This window comes from Amblyomma maculatum, chromosome 7 (assembly GCF_055883805.1).
Source record: "Amblyomma maculatum isolate TAMU_Amacu chromosome 7, ASM5588380v1, whole genome shotgun sequence".
NCBI lineage: Eukaryota > Metazoa > Arthropoda > Arachnida > Ixodida > Ixodidae > Amblyomma > Amblyomma maculatum.
The window spans coordinates 17,521,372-17,548,621 of NC_139350.1; the positions used below are offsets into that span (position 1 = coordinate 17,521,372).

General features: G+C 44.2%; 1 long non-coding RNA gene across 2 annotated transcripts; it reads right to left on the reverse strand.

The window, feature by feature from the left end:
• Positions 1–10,942: 10,942 nt before the first annotated feature.
• LOC146182761 (uncharacterized) lies at positions 10,943–27,158 on the reverse strand. Of its 2 annotated transcripts, none has more exons than XR_014708661.1 (4): positions 26,828–27,158; positions 24,322–24,442; positions 20,113–20,210; positions 10,943–11,001 (listed from the first exon to the last, which is right to left on the reverse strand). It is a non-coding gene; the product is annotated as an uncharacterized LOC146182761 (long non-coding RNA). The 2 variants fall into 2 exon arrangements; XR_014708662.1 differs by having other exon boundaries at positions 24,322–24,462; positions 26,828–26,876.
• Between the last annotated feature and the right edge of the window lie 92 nt (positions 27,159–27,250).

Genomic DNA, 27,250 nt, shown 5'->3' on the forward strand with positions numbered 1-27,250 from the left:
AGAAGATCCGCTGTTTATAGAAAGCTACGTCTGGGAAGGGTGCAATAGAACGAGAACGAAAAAAAAGGGTGGAGGAGTAGGTATGTTGATATTCCAGGGAACAAATTGGCAAAAAATAAAATCATCTTGTAAAGAACATATGGGTATCAGGAACAATTGCCGGCATAAGAACTTGGCTAGGGGTAGTTTATTTAGGAACAGGACACCAATGCAGGCAAGAATACAAGAATCTTGTCGAATGTCTCAGTGACGATATAAGCCAGTTTGGAGACGGGGCCGATATTATTCTGCTGGGGGACATGAACGGCCACACCGACGATCTGGATGGATACACGGATTGTAACGGGAAGCTAATGCTAGATTTCTGTGAGCGACACGATCTAGTTATAGTAAATAGAGAAACAAAATATGAAGGCCTAATCACGTGGGAATTCCGCAACAGGCAGACGACCATTGACTACTGTCTAATGTTGCAGGGAATTTACAGCGAGGTCACAAAAATGGAAATAGACGAAGAAAAGAAAAGGAGTGCAGTCGGGGTGATCATAAACGTATTAGTCTGCAGATGGGGCCCTTGATGAAAAGAGAAATGGAACTTACACAAAACGTAAACGCAAAATCAAACGACGATCAAATAGCTCAGATAGCAGCAGACATAGAGGAAGCAATAGAGAAAAGCTCCATGGAAGTCTGGTATTATGAACAGGTAGAACTACTCATAAGGAGGAAAATTCAGGAGGTTAAAGTAGCAAACCGGTGGAATGGAAAGAGAAAGCCACGAAACTGGTGGAATATGGAAATCAGGGAAGCCATTGAAGAACGACGGGCTGCTTGAAGGAAACACCGAAAGCCAAAGAAAGCACAAGTATCTCAGGAGAAAATCGACCAAAAATTGGAATCATTTCGGCAAAAGAAACTTGATGTACAGGCCCTCGTCCAAAGTAAAATAAAGCAGTCCACCGAACGCTGGATGGCTGACGTACACGATGCCTCTAGAGGCGGAGCAAGAAAATTATGGAACCATATAAGCTGGCTAGGTAAAAAGAATAAAAAAAAGCTGGTTGGGATTCAAGATAACGAGGGAAATTGTTTAAATGGAGACAACGCAGTGATCTACATCAGTTATAGCCGAGTCATTTAAGAGCGACGATAGGGTAATCTCCGCAAATCAGGAAGCAACACAAGATAGCAGAATACAAAGCAGATTAGAACTGACCAATCTAAACTGGAAAAAGGCAAAATAAATATTCCTAAAAACACATTTACAGGAATAGATGCAATTTCAATCAAGCTGATTAATGAACTTGGTCCAAGAAGTAAGGAAACGTTGTTAAATGTTTTGGAGCAATCATAACGAATAAGCGAATTCCGGATAGCTGGCGGCTGAGTAAAATGAATTTGATTTATAAAGGGAAAAGAGAAAGGATGCACATAAAATCCTACAGGCCGATTACCATAACATCTGTTATGTACAGGTTGGCCATGCAGGCGGTGAAATTAAAGGTGGAAGCATGAGTAGAAAGTAACACGATACTCGGAGAACTTCAGAACGGCTTTAGAAATGGTAGCCTCTTAGATGATAGCCTGTTCGTGCTTACCCAGTGCATCGAAATATCGATAGAGGGGAAAATTGACTTTTGTATTTGGCCTTCCTGCACATAAAGGGGGCGTACGACAACGTTAACAGGGAACTCCTGTGGAACATATTAAAAGAAGAAGGTATCGGTTTTGAGATAACGGAGTTCCTACAGGAAATATACCGGGATAACGAAGTAGAAATTACATGGGAATTAAGGGATAATAAGTACGGAAGATGTCAGAGTATTCAAAGGATTAAGACAAGGCTGTCCTCTATCACTGCTGCTGTTCATGTTTTATATGATAAACCTGGAACGGAGGATACAAGAAAGTAATTTAGGTTTTAACCTGTCATATACTAGATTAGGTGGAAAGGCGGTAGAGCAGCGCCTCCCCGGTTTGATGTATGCAGATGATATTGTACTGCTAGCTGAGAGCCTGCAAGAATTGCAAACTCTGGTTAAGTATTGCGGAGACGAAGGGGACGCTCTAGGCTTCAGTTTCAGCGCCGTTCAGTCGGGTCTGATGATTTTCAGCGGCTCAACTGATCAGGGTCTTAAAATACAAGGCCTTGAAATACCTAGAGTAGCAAAATATAAATACAGTGAAACTTCAGTTGAACAAACTTCGAGGGTCCCCGGGAAAAACTTTGTTGAAGTGAAAGTTCACTAAACTGAAATAAGTATGTCGGAGCTTGTTATCTTGCGCTAAAGGAAGAACAGGGTGTTCAAATGATATCAACCCATTTATTTGCAAGTTGATATTCACTACTTAGGTCCTTGTGAAGAATGCAGTAATCTTTTTCTGCACTTGTCCACTTAAGACTGCAGCGGTTGTGAACTGGGCCACTATGTCCAAGCCCTCGTGAACTTTCTCCGGCACAACAGTCTGCTGGGCAGCAAAGGTCTTCAGTTTCTCCAAGCACACCAATGCTTATTTAGCTGAAATTTTTTCTTCAGTTGGTGCTCTTTCGGTAGATTCTTCTTACTCCTCCTCCTCTTGTTCCTGAGGTAGTGCGCTTCCTACGACGTCTTCCGTAGTCAGCGTGGCACATGTCTCAACCTGGGAGTCACAGCAGGCATAGTCCTCAAAAGGCAAAAGGCTGTCAGTACCCAGTCTTTCTGACAATTCCTTCCAGCCACCAGGTTCAGTGCTCCCTTCATCGCTGTCATTTTCTTACTCTTCAGGACTGGCATCAACAGCAGCCCAGTTTGCAGCGTTTAAACCTGCTTTCTGCCAGCAGTTCACAATCGTTGTTGGCTTCACAGTCCACCAAGCACCTGTGAGCATTTCAGCTGTTTGTCGCACATTAATTGGCTCAGGCTTCTGCATTCTGAGATTTATCAGAATGCGCTGCACAAGCCGACGCCTGTAGTGCACCTTCACATTTTTGATAATGCCAAGATCAAGAGGCTCCAAGATTGATGTGCAGTTGGGCGGGAGAAACTCAACTCGGATGTTGCTGAGACGAGTGTCGACTAAGTGGGCCGAGCAATTATCCAAAATTAACAAAATCATGCGATTCGTTTTGGCCATTTCATTGTTCACGCCCACTATCCACTTCGTAAACAGGTCGCGCGACATCCAGGCCTTTGAATTATGGGCGTAATCACAAGGAAGCGATGCAAGCCCTTTAAAGCACCTTGGGCGGGCGTATCGATCGATGATTAAGGGCTTCATCTTGTGGGTGCCCGATGCGTTGCAGCAAAACAATGCTGTAATTCTCACTTTTGAGTGTTTGCCATCTTTGCACGCGTCGTCTTTGAAGCACATGGTTTTGTCCGGAAGCAGCTGGTAAAATACACCAGTCTCGTCGGCGTTGTATACGTCGTCCGGGCTGTAGGCGCTGATGACGTCGCGCAATTTTTCTTCACGCCGCGTGCTTGCAGCAGCGGTGTCGGCGCTCCTTGCTTCACCGGAGACTTGCTTCTAACCGATTCCGTAGCGCGCCCGAAAGCGATGCAGCCATCCACTGCTTGCTTCAAAGCCGGTAACACTGAAAAGCGCCGCGAATTCCACGGCCTTCTCTTGTATCATGGGTCCAGAAACTGGAATGTTCCTGGATCTTAAATGCTTGAGCCATGTGGCGACAGCGTCATCGACTTTGCTAAAATACCCAGCGCACAGTCGTTTGCGCGCGGGACCGAGCTGCGCACTTTCCGATGCGGCCGCGATCGCTTGGCGCTGGCTCTTGATGGTAGACAGCGATGACGCTGGAATTTCAAAAGCTTTCGCAACGTCGACTTGACGCTTCCCGGAGTCCAGTCGACGTAAAACTTCTTGTTTTTCGTCAAGAGACAAGCGTTTTCTTTTGGCACTCATTGTTAGTACGAAGCACGCGCAGCCTATTCACAGTAGGGCTAGTAGAGCTGAGGCTGTATCTGCGGCTATGGCTTTGGCTGCTAATAGCTGTGGAGCCAACAAAATGTTCAAGCCAGCTATGGCTTGTGCTGGCTACGAGCCTATCTAGGTAGCCTATTTTGTTAAAGCATGGCCGCGCCGTTCTCGGAATAAAAATATGCAGCAAAAAGGGGCGTGTTATACTCGTTGAAGTGATCAGTGTGACCTTTGAGACGTACGTGGCGCCGCGGAATACGTTCGTAAAACTGAAATGCGCACTGCACTGAATTTCGTTAAACTGAAGGGCGTTTGCATTGGGTTCAATGGCGATTTGGAGGGGGATTTGAAAAAAGTTCGTACAACTGAATAGTTCGTTGAAGTGACGTTCGTTGAAGCGGTATTTTACTGTATCTCGTGGTATGGGTAAACGAAGGATTGGTATACATTAGAAAGCATGAGCAATCACTTAAGGCCAAAGGGCGAAGGAATGCCGGGATAATGAAGCATAAGGCAAAGTGGGGATACAACAGGTATGAGGTTTTGAGGGGTACTTGGAAAGGAATTATGGTGCCCGGACTTACTTTCGGAAATGCGATTTTGTGCTTAAAATCAGAGGTACAGTCGACATTAGAAATAAATCAGAGAGCCGTCGGAAGATTAGCACTAGGTGCCCACGGCAAAATCACAAATGCGATGTTACAGGGAGATATGGGCTGGGCATCTTTCGAAGTGCGGGAAGCTCAGAGTAAAATATTGTCGTTGCCACCTGGCAACGCTAGGTGGCAATATTATATGAGGAACGCCTGAGGAAAATAGGACAGTAACAGACGGGCACCTAAGCATTTAAATACCTATACCTAAAAAGCGTTGACTCACAATGGAGGAAAAGAACTAGGAAACTAACTAGTAAGTATGCTAGTCACAAGGATAGAGAAATAAAGAGCGTTAAGCAACAGGTGAAAAACCCATGAGGTAAAAATTGGATAAATTCGATGGAAAAGAAACAGAGTGTGGAATTATACCGAAAGTGGAAAATGCAGATCAGGAAGGAAGATTTCTTTGATAACTCAAGAGGCAGTGCATGCCCTACTTTTTGAAGCTAAATCAGGGTGCCTTAGAACACGCAGCTGCAAAAAGAAATTTAACAATGAAGATGACCCATGTGCTATATGTGGTAACTCCAGGGAAACAATTGACCATATTTTACTCGAATGTAATGGTATCCATCCGGAAGTTGATGCAGGCGCAATCACTGTTCCTGAAGCTCTGGGGTTTAGAGATACCAGTGGTCGGGTGAATAAACCGGCGGTGAAAGCTAGCAAAAAACGACTGGAAGATTGGTGGCTTAAAAGGAGAGAAGTGACATAATGTTAATAATGTAGAACCAAAAATTAATAAATAGAATGGTGGTATAGTTAACAAATCCAAAACAATAATTAAGATATAGGGAGAAAAATGACCATGATAGCCACTGCTACCCCCCCCCCCCCCCCGTTTCAAAGGGGACGCTCCTATATTCCATCCATCCATCCATCCATCCATCGTCAGCGCTCTCCATGGAGACTCCGTCAAAACCTCCGCGCAGCGCGGCCGCGTCATCTGCCCAAAGCCACCTAGACTACATCTGCTCTCCGCCGCATGGAAACGCATGTTGTCGTCTGCTCCGAGCTGCTTTCCAGCACTTGTTTGCGCGCGCGCTCGGTTGTTTCTCTCCTCCTCCGGGCGCATTCTGGCCGCCGTCGCGCTCCAACAAAGAGGGCAGAAAAAAAAAGAAAAAGATCTACAATGAAAAGAATGACGGTGCGTTTTTTTTTCGTTAAGCTGGTGTGGAAAGGGTGACAGGATGGTTGTGGGCTTTATTATTTTTTTTTTGGGGGGGGGGGGGAGAACTCGTACCACTCGTATCTCTCACCTCTGTTTGTAACTGGCGGTGCTGCAGCAGCCATTGCGAAACCGAGTCGGCCTCAAGAAACAGATATTCGTCACTAATGCGGTCACTAATATTCTAGACTCTAGCAGTTCATGCTGTTCTTAATATGTGCAATGTATGCTGAATTTTGGCGATTTTCCTCTAATTCTTTCTCCTACTCGTTCTGATTTTATTAGTTCGAATACACTAATTGATCACATATTGACTAATACGGATGCTGATTGCACAGCAGGAGTAATAGAGTATACAATTACAGATCACAACCACATTTTTTTATCTCTAGAGTTGAAAAAGAAGGCCGTAAATAACCATACTAAAGCATCATTTACCTACGAAGAATTTACCGGTTTAATTCGTAAAATAGATTGGAGCTCTCAGATTGAGGAGGAATGCCCAAATAAGGCGTTTGAGCAGTTTTCGACAAAAATTGCCACCTGCATTGATCAATGCATCAAGCATATCCTTACCGTGCGGTGGTTTCGAACACCACGAAATCCATGGATTACCATTGCCCTGGTCCGCTCTATTAACAAGAACAATAATCTGCGTAGAAAGCTGAAAACACAGCCTTTTAATACTGCTTTGAGATTTAGACTGTGGAGAATATTCTAAAGTACTTTCCTCAGTGCTGAAACTTGCAAAGCGTAACTACTATCAAGATTGCATTTTAAAAAACGGAAACGACTGTAGGCGCAACTGGCAACTTAATAAACAAATTTCTCAACAATAAAAATCGCGAAGCATGCATAACAAAAATAACATAAGAAAACACCACCTATAACAATCCCAGCAAAATTGCCAATGCTTTCAAGCAGCACTTCAGCTTTTCCCAGAATTCACAGACCGTAACCACTTTACCCTCCTTGTCACGTTGCTCCCACACGTTTTACTTGCGTCCTACATCTGCAGAAGAAATCCACTAAGTCATTAAATCACTCAGTCAACCGGTGCAGGGTTAGACTATATTCATCCCTCTAGAGTTAAGCTTATCTCTGAAGATATATGCGCAATTCTGGCAATTTTAATAAACAAGATATTTAAAGCAAGGTGCTTTTCCAGACTGCCTTAAGGTTGGTAAAATAATCCCATCTTCAAAAAAGGCGATCGAACTTGTATCAACAATTACCATCCCATTTGCACCCTTCCTTTTTTCAGCAATGTCATCGAGAAGCTTTTTTACACACGGCTAATGAATTACCTAAGTACATTTAAAGATTTAGCTCCTTAACAATTTGGATTCCGACCAGGCTATTCTACCCAATTAGCACTCATAAATATTATTGAAAGTGTGAAGCGAGCCATTGACAATGGTTTAATTATTGGAGCCATTTTTATTGATCTCTTAAAAGCTTTCGACTCAATTTACCATCACATTCTTGATCATAAACTAGAATAATTTGGAATCTCCGGCCCACCCCTCGATTTTATCCGCAGTTATTTAAGCAATCGATCTCACGTAGTTCTTGTAAATAATAGTTTTTCTACCATTCAGGCTGTAAACAAAGGTTTTCCGCAAGGATCGATACTTGACCTTTTACTCTTTTTAATGGTCATTAATAATCTGCCCGTTGCACTAAATCATACAAATTGCATGTTATATGCGGACGATACAACCATTTATGCTTCTCACAGATCCACCGCCACATTTCAGCATATGCTTAACACAGATCTTAATAACATTACCGCGTGGTGCAAAAATAGCAAGTTACAAATAAATCCCCCCCAAAATAACTTTCGTGCTATTTCACTCTCCTTTCGCTTTCATAAATGTTCTTCCTAGAATAACGATTGATAACCATGCGCTGCCTATCTCAGAAACTTCTAAGATTCTGGGCGTAATTCTTGACAAGCACTTAAAGTTCCATCACCATGTTCAATCGCTCATGCATAAAGGTTCGTTCGGCATTCACATCATAATAAAAACCCGGGAATATTTTCAACCTCACATAATACGTTCGTTATATTATGCCTACATCCATAGTCTCCTTAACTACTGTTTCTCTTGCTAGGGAAATACATATTACACGCTTATTGAAAGACTTGAACACCTCATGAATCAAGCCATCAGGCTCATGTCATTCAGTTCATTCCAATCACACTCTGCCACTGTACCACAGTTTGAACATACTTCCACTTCAACAATTATTGAGCCTAAAATTGTCCATGATTATGTATAAACTAATAAATCCTCATGCTCATATTGAGTACATTACCAACCAGCTTTTAAATACTAATCCTACCAGGTTTAAACATGGCAATAATCTTTTGCCACAAGTCGGGACTATTTACGGAAAATTTACTACCTTGTTTGCCGTTATATCCTACTGGAATTCTTTACCTCCAGAAATTAAAGCATCGCATACTGTTCACTAATTCCATTTCCGCATGAAACAATATTTAATAAACATGCTACATAGTTAATTTTCTTCAACCATTATATAGTTCACTTTTCGAATGTGCTATTTTGTCTGTTCTATGCACTGAAGTTAATGATCTGTATATTTATCGTCTTTATTCTCATTGATGTAATTCTAAGCGTTGTTTTGATGGTTGTACGTTTATACTAATTACTTGTTACACTGCTTCCAGTTTTTGTTTTTTTTTACAATTCTACCTCACTTGCTTTGTTCTGGGAGGTCCCCCCGACAGGCTTGTACTACAGGACCTTCTTCTGTACAACTTCTACTGTATCGACTTTTTTGTATGTATGTATGAAATAAACTTGAAACTTGGCGCCTATAAAGAAAAAACACACGCGTCAATCGTTCTATCCTCATACGCGATCCTGCTTCGGGAGCTCGAAACTGCGAAATCGCTAGAGGAGGTAACTGAACTAGGAATTGCACAGGTTAGCTGTGGAATTAAGAAGACAGATGTTTTCGTGGAGAGATGTCCCCGCCTGCATAGAAAGTCGTCAGGCATTTCCGCGCTGTTCGTCTCGTAGAGAGTGGAAACTGCCGCAAAAATGGCATGCCTCGGCTTCTCGTCAGTGACCCAGGTCCTCAAGAAACCCCTTATCGTTAAAGGTAGATAGGTCATTGATTTCGGATGGCAGCGCCGCAGCAGCGAACTTCCCCTGGCCGCTGTCGGCAGGAACCAAAGAGTAAGGCGGCATGCTTTGTGACTTCGCAGGGAACGGATCCCAAACGTGCCGAAAACAAACACCACGGCGGCGGTAGCATCGCCTAAAACGTCTGTCCCCAAAGAGTGGAATAGGAGGAAGCTCCCCAACCAGCGCCCGGGGCACTCGTCCCTGTGTACAACCCTACTGAAAGTATTGTGCGAGGCTCTGCGTGGTTATCTGTGCGTGGTTATCGACCCGCACAGCGCGAGAATGTGCGAACGAGGATGTACGAACGAGGATGTACGAACGAGGATGTGCAATGAGAAGACGCGCAATGTGTGCACGGTGGGAGAACGTGCAACGTGCTCACGGCGCGAAGGCGTGCACATTGTGACGACTTTTGTACCCGTGTGTGAGCGGCAAAATTTGTGCATAGCTATCAACCTTCAGAGTGCATGGATGTGGGCACTCAAGGCCCCAATATAGTCCGACGTAACACGCGCGCGCGCACGTCGGCATCCGCGACATTACGTCAGCGAAAAACCGAGGTCTATAGTCCAACGGCACGGCGTGATGGACGTAGCGAGCGTGAGCAGACGCGGCCCAACGTCGCCGACGCGCAAATAGAATCTCGCCTATTTCTCGCCGACCGCGTCAGCCGCGTCGGCCACACATTCCAGCATTTCTCACGCGCAGTGAAGATGGCGGCTTGCATGTAGACAGAGACCGTGCTATAACCACGTGCGCATTTCAGACACCGTTGCGGAAAAGCTGCTAGAAGGAATTCGAGGGCGGCCCTGCATCTATGATACCAAGCGGATTGACTATAGAGACGTTCAGAGCAAAGAAAAATGCCTGCGATGCAAACTGTCAGTAGTGCGGCTAGGCACAGCTGTGAGTTCTTCGCTGCGGTGCGTGTGCCATGCTCGTTTTAATGCATTGCTCTAGGTGGTGTAACGATGGTGTTGTTTCACTTATCTGCAGTACATTCATAGGAAGAATACCAAAAACTGCGGAAGCGGCTTCGCATAGAGTTGTGACCGGTACATGCCGGATTCGAAGGCCGTACTCGATTTGGCCTCACGGAACGTCAGTGGTTCAACAACCAGGGAATTCGCGAAATTTATGGAATTCTACAGGAACTGCGGCCAGCCGAGAAAGTGATCCTCATTACTGTGTAATCTCTAACTCCTCTGTAATCGTACATATACTTAAATTTTGATTAGTTTTCAGTAAAACACACACGTATACAATCATCGTTCCGTCTGTAGCCGGCGGCGGCGCGGGCTCAGGCCGTTGCTGGGCTGGACGTCTCCACGGCTGGCTGTAAATGCCTTGTGCCATTTGAACATTCGCAGTAAACACATCGCGTCATTGCCTTGATCACAACAGTAATTAGTGCCTTGATAGGCTGCAGCCAGGTCCCTGTAGGTGCCCTGTCGTCTGCTCGAAAATGAACCCCGAAAACGTACCAGCCCTCGAGGGTGTCTTGTGCGCATGCGCGCCGCGGCATCGGGCACGCCAGCCGCGCCAGACTGTAGAAGCGGCAGTTTTTTGACGCGCCTGTCGTAGCCGACGCGCCGTGGCTAACGTCGTAGACTTAGCCAGTCGCGTCGAAAACGTCGGACTATATTGGGGCCTTTAGTGCAAGGAATGAGTGCACTCTGAAGGTACAAGACATTAGTCAGATCTCAGATGATGAGACATTCAGCATGGGAATGCTACCATCCTATGGTGATAATCTGCATGGTTGCAAGGCTCCTACATCACACCTCATGTTTGTGTTGTGCATAATACTAATATGCCAGCTTTATGCCTTGTGCAAGGCCTCAATCAGTTTCTGCTACAGTTATGACACAAAATGTTTTGCAGAAATGATGCTCTCCATGAGATGAGTCTCAAGTGCAAAGAATGCAAGCTTCCAAAAGATACATGTGGTCACCTGGATTGGCTTTATTGGCTGATACACTGTGGTCACAAAACATCTGCTTTCGGTCCACCAGGTTCGAGCTTGGATGCAGGTTTCCTCCTTCAGCTGCTCTTGGCCTGTTGGATTCGAGCTTGGATACAGGTTTTCGCTGTGCGACATCTGCAAAATGCAAAAAAAAAAGCAGGACTATATTCCAAAATCCGAAAATTCAGCTGTCTTTACAAAACATTCTGAGAAAGGAGTAATTAGGTGCTCTATTTTTAATTGATAAGAATTCAAAAGTTTCGATTCTGAACTACAGAAATATGACGAACTGACACAAGAATACAGGCGTTCAGCATCAGTCCATCACAAAATCTAATACCTTAGTCGAACAGATATTTCAAGGGTCTTTGAACCATATCCTATCAATCAAAGACATCTGAGCACTGCTTCATGGAAAGCTACAATAACTAGAGTGAACAGAGCAGTCCAGAACTGGAGACTGGACTTTGAGAAATAGAAGTGTGCATTCTAGATATGGCTTAGCACACAGAGCTAGGAATAAAACCAAACCTGAAATGAAAGATTATGCAATTCTACATATATGGTCATAGAAGAAAAACAAAATTGCACACAGAACAGTACGGAAAGTATATCATCATTGCAACTTGTACAAAAACAGTTGATAACACATCTTCAAAAGTGCACGAGTATTACTTGAGCCCAGCAGCGAATTATCAATGGCAATAGCGGGGTACAAGAGCTTAGTGAGATGATGGAATCTTTCAATGGTAATCGAGAATGCCATGTAGAAGTGGCACAACTCTCCCCAAGTTTACTAAAAGCTTGGTTAGGATTCATGACAGCCCCTCAGCCTTCCTTCCAATAAGGTCGAGAAATACCCTAACCACCCGAGGCAGTGGAAACAGTGCATAGGGATCAGGTTAACTGATATTCACAAACATGCCTTGACTAACACCTTTACTCCAAGCGGTCCTCGAGGCCCTTTTTTTTTTTTTTTTGAAATGAAGCTCCACTTGAATTGCTCCTCGAGTGCATGAGAAAACAGAGCATCTATAAGTGGCAATGACACTACTACGGGGACACCTAGAATTCCACTTGCAAACATGGGGCATCGCAGCTTTCACACACTGTGCAGACTTCGTTCTACTGCATACCAAGCCTTTCATGAAAGTGGATACAATAAGGATTCACAGACCCACTCTCTGAAGCATTGGCTCCGAGAACCTCAATCTGACGCGAAAATACTGAAACATCGTTTCAAGTACGACCAAGAAAAGCCTCCTAAGTTTCTGCGGCTGACGTTTAGCATGGATAACTATCGTCAGTTGCAGATTTCAATGCTGTAGTTGATCATCGCATTACGCTACTGTGGTGTAAACACATTTCAAGTCATCACCAGATACCTTAGCAACATTTCAGAGCACGCCGAGTGCCAAGTTGCAGAAAGCATTTGATGGCTAACAGCAAATGAAACATGTGCAGTGGTTTCTGTGAACCACTGCGGACAGTGGTGCAATCGTGGGGAATGTCATATTGTAAATAGGAAGACAGCGAGGTACCGGAGGTGCAGTTGTGCCATGGAACACCTGTGCTGCACACATCAATGGCTTTCTGACTGCCTCAAATATACTTGTATGTCTAGATGCAGTGCTGAAGGGGGGGGGGGGGTCAATTCTGTCTTTTTAGCTGTGGAGAGATATTTGCAGTTGGTGGAAGGCATGGCTTTTCAAGTGCGCTTAAAATTAAAGCTCCTAGCTTGCTTGGAAACAGAAGCGGCATTTGCTTCTGGAAAGATAAATTTGTTGGCTTGGGTGCATGCGCTATAACATGCTTCTTTGAACCTCACATGTGCTCAACGCTCGCCGCTGAGCACTCAGAGGGCAAATATGCAACTAGGTCACTAGAGTTCACAGCAGTTCGAGCAGTTCTCAATGCCTAAATCCTGTTCTACATCAGCTATATGTCACTGGCAGTGAATGTTGATAGATGTGAATTGTTTTCAGCCATTTTTCACAGCTGCCTTGTTCATGCAGTCTGCAAAACATATTTTACTAGGCTGTGACTTTTTTTTTAACGTCCAAAAGCGACTCAGGCTATGAGAAATGCTGTAGTGGAGGACTGCAGAAATTTCAACCACCTGGAGTTCTTTAACGTGCACTGATGTCGCACCGCACATGGGCGCCTTGCTTTTAGTCTCCATCGAAAAGCGGCCGCCACAGCCTACTAGCCTGTGACTCTTGAGGCAGCTTGTGGATGCTGTTCACAAGGACTTGGCATTAGAAAATGAGCATGTTACACGTAGTGGCATGCACTTTCCGGGCCAAATTTTGGCCTTATTGCCCATTCGGTTGGGGGGACGAGAGCAGAGGTGCCGAGCAGTACAGAGAAGTACTGGAGCACGCCGAGCGAGGGTGTAATTTTCCTCCCACGGGAACGCTCTCTGCGTGTCGAGAGCAGTACGCCACGACCATTGTAACCGCACTTCCCTCCCCAGCATTCTCCGCCTACCCGCAGTAGCAGCAGTTGCAACCCGAGGAGAAGCAAACACTCCATGTAGAACTGCTTTGCATGCCTTTGTTCTCACAGCGCGGCGATCTGCCTCCTTTGGCCCTTTCGATGCCAGCAGTGACTCTCAAACCTGAGCAATGCTTTGCAGCCACCATTTAGAGCGTCACCGACTTGAGAAAAGAAAAAAGATGGTGCGGATACACCGCTTTATGTCATGTGACTTCCTCTACACTCGCTTTAAATGAGGGAGCAGCCGGGAGTGCATTCAGGTGCTCTCAGCAAAGGAAAAGACCTCCTCTACCATTGGAAGCCAGTGATTCTACTCCTGCTCTACCACTGGAGGGCACCCATTTGTCTGAGAGCACTTTCGAAGTGCTCTCGAGGGCGCCTGCTCTCCCGCTCGAATTCGCCATTAGTCTTGCCCCGTATGCCACTTGTGCTGTCTGGAGTGGAGAAATATTTCTGAAGGGTAAGTCGGAAGAAATGCTCAAAAGCATTCAAGAATCTGAACTGAACCTTAAGTAGAGAAAAGACTGTTTTCTGCACTTTATAGAGCTGAGGTAGCGTCGAGTGGAGACATGTTTTTGAATTTGGCCACAAGGGTAAAATTTGAATTAACTATTCCACACGCAAAACACTCATGTCCTAATGTCAAGTCCTCTGAACATTCAGAAGCAAACTCAATATTCACAGGCTAACAGAACGTTTCCCGGGCTGCATGAAAAGGCAGCTGTGAAAAACAGCTGAAAACGCTTAATGTTAGGCAAAATGTTGCTGCTGCTGTGATATTGTTCATGTAGAACATGACATATGCATTGAGAAATGCTGTGAAATTTAGTGACCAAATTTGTTTATTAAGATTTGATTTGAAGTTGCTGCTACACTTGATCTTTAAGCTTGCAGGGCTCAGGGGAGAGGGAAGAAAATATGCGTGCTTCTTCGCTACATATACACCCAAACCAACAAATTCAACTCACTGATTTCAGTTTCCAAACAAAGCTTGGAGCCACAATGGTCACTGCACTTGAAAAGCCATGCCTTCTGCCTACCGTGAATATGTCTCCACAGAACAAGTGAACCAACCGCTTTGACAGCACCGTGTGTCCGTAGAGTACATAGTACCCTGATGTGACAAGCAAGCCATTGATGCCTGTAGCACAGATGTTGACATTCACAAGGCTCAATCGCGCTACTAGTGGCCCCAGCTTCCTTTACACGTACTTCTTCATCATCATCATCATCAGCCTGATTATATCCACTGCAGGGCGAAGGCCTCTCCCATATTTCTCCACTTAACCCAGTTCTGTGCTAGCTGCATCCACTTGACCCCTGCGAACTTCTTAATCTCATCCGCCCACTTAACTTTCTGCCGCCCCCTGCTACGCTTTCCTTCCCTTGGAATCCAGTTTGTTACCCTCAGCGACCATCGGTTATCCTCTCTTCGCACTACATGTCCTGCCCATGTCCATTTCTTCTTGATTTCTACTAGAATGTCGGTAACTTGAGTTATTTCTCTGACCCACTCTGCACGCTTTCTATCTCTTAATGTTACCCCTACCATTTTTCGTTCCATAGTCCTCTGGGTTGTCCTCAACTTAAGTAGAACTCTCTTGGTTAGCCTCCACATTTCAGCCCCATAGGTGAGTACAGGCAAGATGCAACTGTTGTATACTTTCCTCTTGAGCGATACCGGTAAGCTGCTAGTCATAATCTGCGAGTGCTTGCCAAATGCGCTCCATCCCAATCTTATTCTTCTTGTTATTTCCTTTTCGTGGTCCGGATCTGCGGTTACTACCTGTCCTAAGTAGACATATTTGCCTACTACTTCCAGTATTTCGCTACCTAATGTAAACTGCTGTTCCTTCCCGAGGCTGTTGAACATTACCTTAGTCTTCTGCATACTGATTTTCAACACGTACTTGCTAAGACCAAAAATGGGAAGACTGCAAAAATGGGGGTGGGGGGGGGGAGGAGGCAGCATTTGTGTACAAAAGGGGGAGGCGGCTGCTACTTTCAGGCAGTGTCTGATGCGTCCTAATCTAAACATCCTAAGCATAAAAACATGCAGTAGCAAGCATGCAATGCATGTCTAAAGGTGTGCGTCCGTCGAGATATCTGCAGGCCGCCACCAAATATTCTCACTACGTCTCTATAGCCAACGCAAAACTGATCTGCATGCCCACCACCAGTTTTCTCTCGGTACCATCGGAGCGCTGTTTAAATTTTTTAATGCAAAACCATAACTAGCCCATTTACACGTAATTTTATCCGTGACCGTCGTTGGCTGCGTTGGTTCCGAAAAAAGAGCAATCACGCCATTGCTGAGCATAGAGCAGCTTAGTAATATAAGGCATGAGGCTGAGCTCAATAAGAAGGATCAGATAACATGACATTTGGGCAAAGCCTTTAACCTCAAGTACACTGAGTGGCTGCCCTTAGCTGAGATCGAAAGCAAAGCCAGCACAGCATCTATATCTACTGTGGCTGCATTAGCTGTGCACCACTGCCTACAAGAAGCGCAGTACACCAACTGTTTTCGCAGCCAGCGACACCTACTCTTGCTCGGCTAAAGTCTGTTTTGATTGATTTCCTGCTTAGCCAATGATGCCGATGGTGCTAGTGTGGCCTCTGATGGAGATGCTCGAAATTATAATGCGGCTGCTGATTCCTCGGTGCTGGTTCCACAAAAAGCCATTCTTTGCAGGCAGAAGCCCCTTATCGGAAGATTTAGGGCAGTGATCGTGCAATCAGAAAGTTTGGTCAAACATCTGAAGTCTTCTAAAAAGTCGGAAGGGTTGCCTGCAGGTATGTACGCAACATGCCTTCCCCACAAGTGTGTCCTTGTCTGTGGAAGCCACCAAGCAGAGCAAACTTGCTATTAGTCCTCAAATTTGTACTGTAGCTCAGCACTTAGTAGGTTCTGAAACACTGCTCATATACAGCGACAACTTAAAATGTGCAGCACCACAGAAGTATGTGATGATCAACTACAGCACTGGAGTTAGTGATAGACCATGATTATGCCTACTTGGTGTCAGAAGCTGGGATGTCAGGAGGAATACTAAAGCCATACCCAGAAAAAATAATGTGCTAGAAGTTCTAAGTTAACCAGGTTTGACCTGGGCTGTCACTCAGCCAATGCTTCAGAGAACAGATCTGTGCATACTCACTGTATCCACTTCAGTAAAAAGCTTGTAAACACGCAGAACAAAGCCCACAGAGAGAACAAATGATAAGATGTCAAGTGTTTACAAGTTGAGTGCCAGTCTATGAGCCCTCAAGGTCACATAACTGCTAATAAATGAAAAGCAGGCATTCAGGGCTACGTGGAGTTGAAGTCAATATATTCTTATGAAGTCAAGATTTCCTGTCACTATACTCAATCTCACAAGCTGTCTGCTGCACCTGGCCCATTCGAGATCATATAGATTATAGTAGGTAATTGTGCTCTTAGGTGCCTCTCACCCCTTGAATTGGCCAGGGAGAAAGTAGGAGCACAATGACCTACTTGGACCCTTTGCAAAACTCAATGCGTCACCTATATTATATAGCAAAATCCTTGTGGGAGAATATTTTTGCAGATCTTGGGTGCGCAGTCACGTGATACATGGGTGATGTAGCCTATATGTCACATACACATATCTCCTAGATTTTTTTTTTTACAGAGGCATGCTGCTTAGTCAAAAGACGCGATGCGCGGGAGTGTAGTGCGCACCGATTCTGTGCGTTTGAAATTTTTTGTTTTCGTTCTGTTTCTTCCGATAGTTTGGCGGAACGGCTGGTATGCAATGCGATGCGGGATTCTGGAGTCGTGAGTCTGTTTTTTCGCAGCATGTCACCGGGATGGTGCGTTTGCTTTCTGCAGTCTAAAAAAAATGTGCAAGAGTACTTGCCGTGTGCGGGGCTGCATATATATTGAGTACCAGAGTGAGAGTTATTTGCACACACGCATGCCCATACGTGCCCATACACATGCAGTTTTGTAGTGGCGCAAAAAAAAGTAATTCTGTCAAGACAGAGCATCTTCTAAAGGGCACGTAAACTTTGACGTTTGGATTAAGCAATAGAATTATACAAGATGTTTCACATAAGGTTTGCTTTATGGGGTTTAACGCCCCAAAGCGACTCAGGCTTGTATCACATGGGGGGCCTCAAGGTACAAAACCAGCCCATGTGCGGACACAGAAGCAGTCAAACCTTCGGTGCTACAAAAAAAAAAGCAAGCATGCACACTGCTCTGTGCTTTGCCGAGGCAGCTCCAAGCCATCACTCACTTGAAACCGTGCTGCCTGCGTTGGCCAGCCTGCCCTCCCCCCCCCCCCCCCCCATCGATTCATTCATTTTTTCCGCACTGCTAAATAAAAAAAAGAAAGCATGCATACTGCTGTGCGTTTAGCTCGCAGGACAGCTAGACTCCCCTCCCATTACCTCCACTCCCCCTTCCCACCCGCCACTCATTTTAAAGGACCAACATCCCAGCACCCTTGCGTCCTTCCCGCACAGACCAGGCAACCCTTTTCTCACTCTCTCCCAGTAGAATGAAAAAAAAAGCCCATGCAGGACATGCAGGAGTGACATAGCCACGTCACTTTTGTTTCAATGAGGTTTGGGTTGCTTTGACCTGAGCAGCAGTATAGGGAGCGCTCAAGATTTGATTGCTTCTGTGCGCAGCACGTTAGAGCACAGGGCTCGATCGGCCACCCTTGTACCTTAAGTTAAACCCGTTGCGTGAAACGATAGTGCCGGAAAATTGTTGGTTCATAAGCTAAGCCACATCTTTTATGAATTTACTACTTAACTTCAAACACCAACGTTTATGTGCCCTTACAAGATGCTCTCAGTCTTGACAGTTATTTCTTTTCTGCCACTGCAAAACAGCATGTGTGTGGCGTGCATGTGTGCAAGTAACTCATGCACTAGCCTTGCATGTTTTCATTACAATGAGGAAAACAAATGCACAATCCCTGCAGCGCACTGTGAAGAAGCAGACTCTTGACTCCGCGTCCTTGCATTGCTCGAATACCACCAACGCCACTAAACCACCGGAAGAAAAAGAATGAAAGCTAAGCAAAAGATAGCAAATGCACAGAATCGGCACTCACTCTAAATTCCCTTGCATCATGCTTTTTGACTGAGCAGCGCTTCTCTCTCAAGGAAAAAAAGAATACAAACTCCACAAGATATGTGTACGTAACACATAGGCTATGTCACTGATGTATCACATGATTGTGCACTGAAGACATGCAAAAATATCCTCCCAATTCCCTTTGGGGCAGAAGTTGGGTGCAATGCTGAATATTTCTGTATCAAACCTCATGTAACGCACGAATCTGACGAGAAGCATGCCTTCACTATTTAAAACCAGAAGGGCGGAAGTGGGCGGGGGGGGGGGGGTTATGAATTTTGTTACTGAGTGGAGCAAGTAATGGATGTGGTCATTGTCACAAGAAATGTCTCCTGACAGCCACCTATTTCTGCCCCCAAAACAGGTTTGGCCGCCACAGTGAAGGGGTTTGCGCTGAGCAGAGAAGCATTGCAGAAATATTCTGCCAGAAAAACCCCATACTTCATTCATGGTCTATGATTACATATGGCATAGTATTATCAATAACACTCCCCTGTTTTCTCTTTTCACTTTACATACAAATTATATTCGCACTCAGTTTAGCTACCAAAAAAGTGCAGGGGGGCCTTTTAGAGAGGAAATTTGTCAGAGCTGATTTATAAGAAAGCAGCCATCAACAGGTCTAGTCGAAGACAGGAAGACCAGAAAAATAACCCTCCAGAAAGGTCTTCAAGGAGTTCCAATTTGAGAAAAATTTATTCACAGTAGTTTTGCATAAATGTGTGAAATTTAGGAAAACAAAGACAAACATGCTGAAAAAAAGAAAAATTAAATAGGGACAAGAGAGGTGGCAACTGCGAAAAAGAGAGCCACCTGTAACCATGGTCTGGACGCATGCCAGGCTGTCACTTTGGGTTTATATTATATAGGCTCATGCTCTCTTCGATTGTTCCCTCTGAAGTGCACTTTTAGTTTTCATGTAGGCTTGCTTTTAGAGAAAAACCATGCAATTCTTTTGAGAATTTTAAGCAGCAAATAATTTCAGGAGTTCCAAAGCTCCTTGAAATAGTTCCTGAAAACCAAGCATACTCAATGATATCAAAGGCCTGTGTAAACCACACACCATGATCATCATATTGAAGGGAATGGCTTACCAGCCCAGCCTCTGGGGCCTGTGCCCAATAAAGTATGGATGCATCATGTAGAACTTATGAAATCAGCTGGTAATGACATCTGTTTCAAAACTTCTGGCTTTTCCTATCTTAAAGTAAGCTCGCATTTTCAGTAAGTAGCACTTTAGTGGATAGAATGCAGTAATTTATAATAAAAGACAGCTTCAGCTTGTCCTCAATGTCCTTTTATTACTCTAAAGCTGAACATGAGCTATGAGAGACATCAAGAAGGAGGGCTCTGGGTTAATTTCCAAAGCCCTCTTCCACAAAAGTTCTTCAAGTGGCACCAAATGTGGGCAGGCAAATTTGCATTTTGCCTATATCAACAGTCCACAGGCACCATTCCACTCCGCATTCTCAAACTCAACAGCCAAATGTCATAGCCAATAAGCAATGGCAGCAAGCAAAGAAAACACTGAATAAACCTAAATGTCAAAATAAACATGAGGGGTCACAAATGCAGTAGTGGGTTAGGCAAATAAAAAACTACACATACTGAAAGAAGTCTTCAGTACTTACATCAATGTCCTGCTTCTTGCCCACCACAGCACAGCACAATTCCGGCAAAGGGTATAGAGCTTGAAGGAGCCATTGCTTACGAAGCCACATGGAACTTGCTGCAAGGTGAAAAGTACCATGACCCAAGAAATTAGTGAAAACGTAATATGGTGCAACACGTACATGCAGAGGCTTTGTGAGCAAGAAATAAAGGCACAGAGTAGGAACACCACAATACTGTTTTTTTTTTCTTGAAATGATGCACGACATGCTGGTGCAGGTCACTGCATAAAATTTGCCTCTGCCTCCTAAATAATCTTAAATTATTATTTTTTTAATTCAAAATTTCACTTTGGGATTCAATTAGTTGAAGGGCGATTGCCTACAATGCCAGAGAAGAAACAATGTTGACATCACCCGAGACATACCAACAGTGAAATTAAATAACTCCTTTCACTCCATCTCGTCGCCAGCCTGGCAAAAAAGCAAGTCAGGCATCACAGTGCTCCTAGTTACAAATAAAAAAGCATTTACTTGACCTTAACTGCAAGTGCATTTTAACAGCCTATCCATAATCCACCAGTTCCCACTAGGTTCGAGATTAGACAAGCCCTCCCTTTCTTTATGCTTTACATCGAGCGACCACCTTAATTGGTACTGCAGGGCCTAATACATGCTTGCAACTACAAAACTACTTTTCTAAGAGATGTGGAACTTCATTAAAATTCATTTTATGACCGAAGTAGCAAAGATTGCATTTTATCTTGAAAGAAGCAGCAAGAAAAAACAAGGGTATGAAAGGAGACAATACGGGCACTAGCTTACAACTAATGTTTATTGAAGCACACATGAAATATATAGAGAAGACGAGCAACAACGCAAACCACTCAATCACTGATAAGCAAAAAGCAAGACATGAATCACTAAAATTTAAGAACAGTTCCCTATCTAGATAACCCAACTCACTGCATGGTAACATGATGGATGGCTCACTAACACATTCATTACCTAGTTGTAAAATATGTCTAGCTTCAATGATTTCTCAGCTGATTTGCAATGGATGACAGCCAGAATGTGCACAGCAGAAAGAAACTGAAAGCAACCAGTGCATTCTTACAATGCACAGCCAAGTTGACCTCTACCTATATCTACTCAAATGGAACCGTTCGGAAGTTTTAGTGATTCATGTTTTGCTGTCTGCTTATTGGTGACTGAGCGGTTTGCAGTGTTGCTTGGTATTATATATTTCTTATTTGCATCAATAAACATTAGTTGCGAGTTAGCATCTGCTTGCTTCTTTTCACGTCCTTGTTTTTTCGTGCTGCTACTTTCAAGATGACACCTTACCAACTCACCCAAATTACATCCTTATGATTGTATTTTAGTCAGTGAAATTTTACTTCATGTGACACTAATCAACACACATGACCACGTTTCATGGAACTTAAAGCCAATCAATGAGAGCCTCATCATAAAGCATGAAAGTTGGCTCAGATATGCAGCTCTCCATGCCAACACAGCTTGCACAGACATGATTTTCTGTGGTAAACAAAACACTGGGCTGCTGCAAGGGCGGTACAGAGCAAGCAGAGGGTGCTCTGACACTGAGAAGAAATGTGGCATTGAATCTTGCTGTACATGGAGGCAATGTTTTGGGGCTATGCAGCCGAGTCTAGGTACGAAAGAAAAGGAGAAAAGTTTCTGTCCCCTTGCCGTGAAGAGTGGTTTGCTCACTATTTGGGCTAGGAGTGTACTGGGCTGAAGTGAAGGGAGGAAGTTAGAGAGTTAATGCAAGGTCACTAGGGCTGAAGTAACCCACTCTACATGGCAAGGGGAAAGAGGTATGTTGCCTCTACCTTTCTGCCTAACTTCAGCTGCATAGCCACAGTTATCCCCGAGTATAGTGATGTGCTACCGTGATCAAGACTTGTAGAACTGAAAACTGAAAGTAACAAAGGGGTATGGCATGATTAAAATATCTATGGTGTCCAGGTGAATAGCACGCTGCACTCCAGGGTTGCTGACTGCGCATTTACTTATTTTATATTAAAAAAAAAACAGTAGTTAGTGAACCATAAATATAATACTTCTGCTATTATCAGGATTCCACAGCTCTGTAAACTGCATGAAGAAAGTGAAGCTCAATAGCTTGCACTGACAACTCACCAGGCACCCACTGGTGAAATAAAAGTGGAGCAAAATGTCATCTGCATTCACCACATTCATCATGAAGGTATTGCAGACACTAAGCATAGCTCACCATCATAGCACTTCTGATATCATATCCAAGCCATCTATAAAGCTACCTAGCTTGTTACATGAACATATCAACAGATGACTTTTCAATGGTCATATGACTGACCAAATTCTCATGAAAAAAAAATGTTTATGACTAAATCAGCACTTTTCTCAGAGTTCACTGCATGGGAGTGAATTCGTCAACTGCTAGTGTTTCAGAAAAAGGGGTCATCAAACTGTAAGTAACCTGAGTTGAGTTGCAAACAACAAAATTTCGGAGAGTGGTGAGGGGCAGACTTTGTGGCATTACGAAGGTCATCTACTAACGCTAACAGTAGGCAACCTTGATTTGATGACAGGGTTCAACATGCCAAAGAAACTTAGACAATGAGGGTCAGCAATAGTAGGTAGCTCTGGATAATTTTGACTATCTGCACTTCTTCAATGTGCACTGACACTGTACAGCACATGGGGACTTAGCGTTTTGCTACCACCGAAATGTAACCACCCCGGCTCAGACCGAGCCCGCGTCACCCAGCTCACTAGTCAAATGCCCTAAACACTGAAACCACCACAGTAGGGTGCAGGCAGCCTTGAAGAGGGTTACATTTGCAGGCATGTTTTGTACAAGCCAAGCTTATATAAGCTGGGTAGGGCCAAGCTGCGGCTAATGAGTAGCATGAGGCTCCTTGCAAAGTGAAGATCCCGACAGCTTGGCACCTGTCCACCACCCACCATTTGCAGTATTTCTGCCTCTACAGCCAGCTTCTCTGTTCTTTCTCCTTTAAGTTCCAAACCACCTATTGTTTAGAATTCTTTTGAAGAATGAAACAATATGCCACCCTTATGGACATACATCTAACAGAGCTGCTCACGACTGTAACCATGCTCATTCGAGAATTTCAATATGCTTGCTTTACAAATGGGGCAGTAGAGGCATATTAACAATCGTGGCATGAGTTCTTCACTGTGACCACCAGCTTTGTTAAATGAAAAAAAAAAGTCATTATCATTTACTTTGCTCTTTGTAAAATGTTGCCTTTTTAGTCAAGAGTTCTCATTAAAGGTATGGCAGCAGTTGTGTAGGCCCATAGCTAAAGAGCTCTCTGACATATGCTCGCATTGTATTAGCTTGCTCGTACATTGAACTGAGCCTTAGCAAGCTTCGCGGTGATGCAAAGAGATGTTTGCCCATGCTAACATCTCGGCATTTCCATAATGGCACAGATCAGTGTCTTCACTCTACTTGTGCTATGAGCATTCCTGTCATTAGCACATATTGAAAGTAAAAAGGATGACAGCAGGCAATGCGACATATGCCAGCAGAGACACGTTCACCTGCTTTTCCTCTGCATATACAGTGAATTACAATCCCAGAAGTGAAGTGGTCTGCCTGCTCCGCAAAAGAGCACCTGCATCCAGTACAGATTGTGTCCCCATTGCGTTTGGAACTCATGCCAGCGCAAGTAGGTGGTGCCCATGAACTGACAGAAGAATTGCCTGTTATTCTGTGTGCTAGCCCGTGCTTCGTCTACACGTGGCAGCTGTTTTTAAACCTGTAATAGGTCTGCATTTTTCCCGCTGCTTCTTGGGACGGCATTGACATCAACAGTTTATGCCATTCTTTCGTATAGCCGAGTGCGGGCAAGCAGGGTAAAATTTCTTTGGCACTATTCTCAAATAAAAGGAAGTCGCAGTTCACCATTTTCACTGTTTCAGAGTTCAGGAATGGCTTTAAGATCATGAATAGCACATAAAGATGATTTCCGCACAAAATCTTCTAGTCACACTCCAAGCTGAGGTCTTTAAAAAAGATTATTGCATAATACTGCTACTCTTAGACTTGCTGTCCTCAAGAGTAAGTACTAGTTCATGACAGCAATTTGCATTCATAGCAGTGGCAAGTAATAATCATCTATTATGGAGCACAGAGGGCACAGTCAGCACAGCAGAGCATGCTACTGGAAATAGAAGGTGCAGCTGAACAAATACTCAAGCAAACTTCTAGCCGGTTCTGTTGATTTCGGAAGAGCAATCCACTGCTCCAGGGACCGATCTTGGCTCAGCAATCGCTCCCCATCTGCATTGGGAAGATGGGACCTGTGTTCCGGATCTGCATTTGGAATACAGTTACTCCAAAAAGAGCAGAAAATAATGTTCTGTAAGTCACTAAACCCTGTGATTGGAATTGACCATTAGTAAAGTCTTGTCATCTATCACCTCGATCTGCTCATAATTTAAGTAGCATTATAAAAGTCTGCGATTCTGCAGGAACCTCTGATCTCACACCAAGAATTCAGTGCCCATAGCAGGCACAACGCGCATCTAGAGATGCCAGGTAATGTAACTCGAAAGAAATGTTATGCTAACTCTTCTTTACCTACTAAGAGAGCAAACAGTATTTCTGTCATCGAACCTTCTTTTAAACACTATTTCATGGCAATGGCAAAAGGCATTTCGAGTCAACTGGAGGTCTAACCTAGTACAGTGGCGATGAACGAGCCCCTGAGCCTGCCATGTGCCAAGGCGTAAATGCACTTCACTGCAATGTACGAGTAAACAAGTGGAAGGCTGGAAGCTTGAACAATCTGTTTCCAGTAAACAGTGACGTTTGGGTGGTTAGGTTGGAATACTAAGCAAGCACTCTGCCCATAGCTTTATCTACTAGATTTCCTCTCAAAGGTATAACCAGCAAACAATGTCTGCAACTTAAGCCAGGAGTACAATCCCAGCATGTTCTGAATGATCTGAAGACTTCGATCATCACATTTACTTTTTAATCATGCCAGTCACCTCAACATCAAATCAAAGCAATATATGTGGCAGCTTATGGAACCCTCGCACATACAAAACACACCGAGAAATGCAAGCCAGTCAGTCTAAAGGCAGCCTCTCATCAGCATATTGTTCATGGCCTTCACAGGGCCACCAAGTTTGCTCCCTGACCACCCTATGAACATGCAGTGTTTGAACCCCAAATCAGGTTACAGAAAATGTGGCGGCTCTTTAAATGAAATAGGAGCAGTGCACCAAGAAAGGAAAAAGTTCGTCCCTAGCTCCCATTATGTCAACTGAAAAATGTGCAGAGTCAGACAAGAAATATGGATTTCTGAAAACATGTATTCTGTATAGAAATATGAATGATATCTAGGAATCTAGGAAGATAGTGGTACCTGTGCAGTAAGCAGTCTGCCCCTTGTGCATCATGAAGGGCCAATGCTCTCGAACTTCCAAACCTTTTATCATGCCAAAACATGCTCACCCGATCAATTATGAATTGTGAAAGGCTACACACTCTAAAGTGGAAACAGTTCCACGCAAAAAAGTAAAAAGAAGCCAAATGCAGAATGTGATGTGACTGTTCAAACTATGTCTGGAAGTGCATGTGGCAACCAAGCAATGCATAAATGTGGCAGCCATTCATAATCTAGATCCAGACACAACACTAATTCCATATCAACATCTACCGTTGCTTCTACAAAACATGCATAAATTTAAACAAAAACACCACAACTGAATGATACTTTAAGCAAAGGCTTGCTTTGCTTGGAATTCTGCATGCACTCTTCATTTTGAAACTTGCATGAATTTCATATTCTCACATCTGTGATGAATCAGTGGTATACTGAGTACGAAAAAACTGCACATTTTGATTCACATTTCATATTAGAGAAGATGAAAATGGGGCATCTCAGCACTAAGATTTTTTTTCGCTTCATTTGTAAATAATTAAACAAGAAAATCAATACTATTGGTACTGTTGAATGCATAATTACCTTTACACCTTACTGACATTTCTGGACTGAAGGTCTGAGTTTGGTGTCTGTCATTTATATGCGCTTAGTAGTTTTTGGGGACTACTTCAGTCACGACCAAAGTATGAAAAAGAAAATATCAAGCCCAATACAGGCGAAAAAATTCAAAATAGCTCAAAACTTTTTTTTTTCCCCTTCTGCTACCCAAGGCTCGACAATGGAGTTTAAGTACGGTTGCTGCTGAATCATACTGCCGTCGCATGTTCGCCGGCTCCATATCTCGTCATCCGCAATATTTATGGAACATAAGAATAATGATCTAGCCCTGTTGTAACGCAGGTAGGTTTTACCACTTATTCAATCCGTGTAGTTGCAACTGCACAAGCGCCGGATCTTCAACTGCAGCGCAACATAAGGCCCGGGTCGAGGCACTTGGAACTGGCCCATTCTAAATTCTTGCCGAAGGCTGAATTGCAGTAGGCGTCAGCATCGTGCACCCCGCAATGGTCTTACGAGTGATGATTTGTACGGCATATTCTATTCTGAGCGCGCAGCCCCTGGCACTAACTGTCTCTTTTCCTAGACACTGCAAACGCATTCACCCTTCCCTCGTCAAAAGCAAACTACCGTATGTTATGACATGCGCCTCTTGATGTTTACGAACTAGCGCTGTGTTGGCATGCATCATCAGTTCTGCGCAAAGTTTTTAGGAGAATGTACAGGGAAGATGGAAATTAACTTACCTCCGAGATGTCAAATGTATGCCGAGTGGTGGCCGCCCTCCAATAGTCCCTTCGTCAGCGTAGTGTTTGCAGTGAGAGCGCACAAAGGAAACGCACTACCTGTCGGGCACGCGAGCACACTTTTTGCACAGGTATGCACACAACCTTACCACGCTTCTGCACATCGCACGAGCTATTTTGTTGCGCTCTGTGCCTCGTATATCTCGAAATAAAGAGCCGCCAGCAGCAAGGCCCCCAACAACACACAAGAGAAAAAGGCGCGACGCCACCAACTCATAATGGCTACGGCTAGCACTTCGATCCGCTTCGGCTGCCTCGTCTGGTTTCGACTTGTTTCGGTTTCGGAAGTCTGCTGCTCGCCGAACAGTGGCAAGCACGATGTCGGGCGTCTACGCGCTAACGCTGCATGTTTGTCGTGTATAC